Below are 1345 nucleotides of genomic sequence, written 5' to 3' on the forward strand. Positions count from 1 at the left end.
AAAAACTGCCTATTTCATCATCGATACACATAGATCTCGAGCATCAAAATCACGCTTGCTGCAACACATTCGGATACCTTTTGTTGCCAGTCTTCAATACAGATCATCCGATCGTGGCATGTGCTTATGAGAGGAAGGTGGTAACCTAATAACACGTCAGCGACTGGTATGTTTGCTTGCCCTTTTTTAATTTGCTTCTCAATGTATTTTTTCCATTTGAGTTTTCTGTTGATAAGCCTCAGAGTTTTGGTAGGCGCCTAGTGGTGGAACGGTTGAGCCGGAATCGCGATTGAGATGTGATGTTAGTGGGCCATTGTGCATCTTTTTTATATTTTGGGCAATGCGAGCACGCTACGCTAGTGCCAGTATGCGCGGTTTCTGTTCTTAACGTACTTATAGATCGCTACGTTATTTCATTTTTGAAAATCTGAGCCCGGGGAGTGCGGATCCATACATACATGTAATTTGTTGTTGCAGTATTGCTAGAGTACATTTTTCTCCGCGATTGTCTGTCTTCTTTACACCAGTTCTGTTTTCCGTCTCAACCTCTTCATTATTATGGAAAGCATCTACCATTACCACACCCACACACGAACGTTAAGGCTAATCGTTATTAGTTGAATCTCCATAGCCAAGCTCTTTTTTTTTTTCAATGTTTTCCGTCGCTTTCCAAGTGACAGAAAAAAAGGAGTTTGAATTAGGCTTGCAAAAGGGGCAATATCAATGATACTGTCACCCTTAATGTCTGATTTATCGTCAACTCTGTAAAGGAAACAAGAGAGAGAAAGGTTGGTGGAGATTAAATCTGTAGAAACAGGAAGGTTTATTCTAGTTATTCCATTTTTCAGTAGATTTTTGCCTTTTACTAGAATTAATTTAACCAATATAAAAGGTTCAAGGAAAAATCTATTCACTGAACTTATTAGAAAACCTCAAATGTGTTGGATGCATTGAAAAGATTAACCAAAAAAAAAAGGCACGCAAGCAGGTCAAAAGACTAGGACTCCCTTCGTTTCCTATCCCATTTTGCCTCAAGCATCGAATAAGTTTGCGAGCAAAGCATAACCGGGCAAATGTTACAAGAGAAAATACATGATTTGGGATCTTCTTGGATGGATTTGTTTACATATTTCTTTACTCATTTTTTGAGGATCAATACAATATTCTTGTCCCATCCTTGCTAAAGTAAAGAACGGGCATTAATTTCCGAACAGAAAGAATTGTGTGTTCACTTTGTGGTTTTCGCATTGTACTTTTCCTACTTGCATTAGCAGTTGTTTGGCTCACTACTTTTTTCGATGCTCACGAATAATTTTTGGAACCTCATTTTTTTTTTTTTTTTTTT

This window comes from Saccharomyces eubayanus, chromosome IV (assembly GCF_001298625.1).
Source record: "Saccharomyces eubayanus strain FM1318 chromosome IV, whole genome shotgun sequence".
Classification (NCBI taxonomy): Eukaryota; Fungi; Ascomycota; class Saccharomycetes; order Saccharomycetales; family Saccharomycetaceae; genus Saccharomyces; species Saccharomyces eubayanus.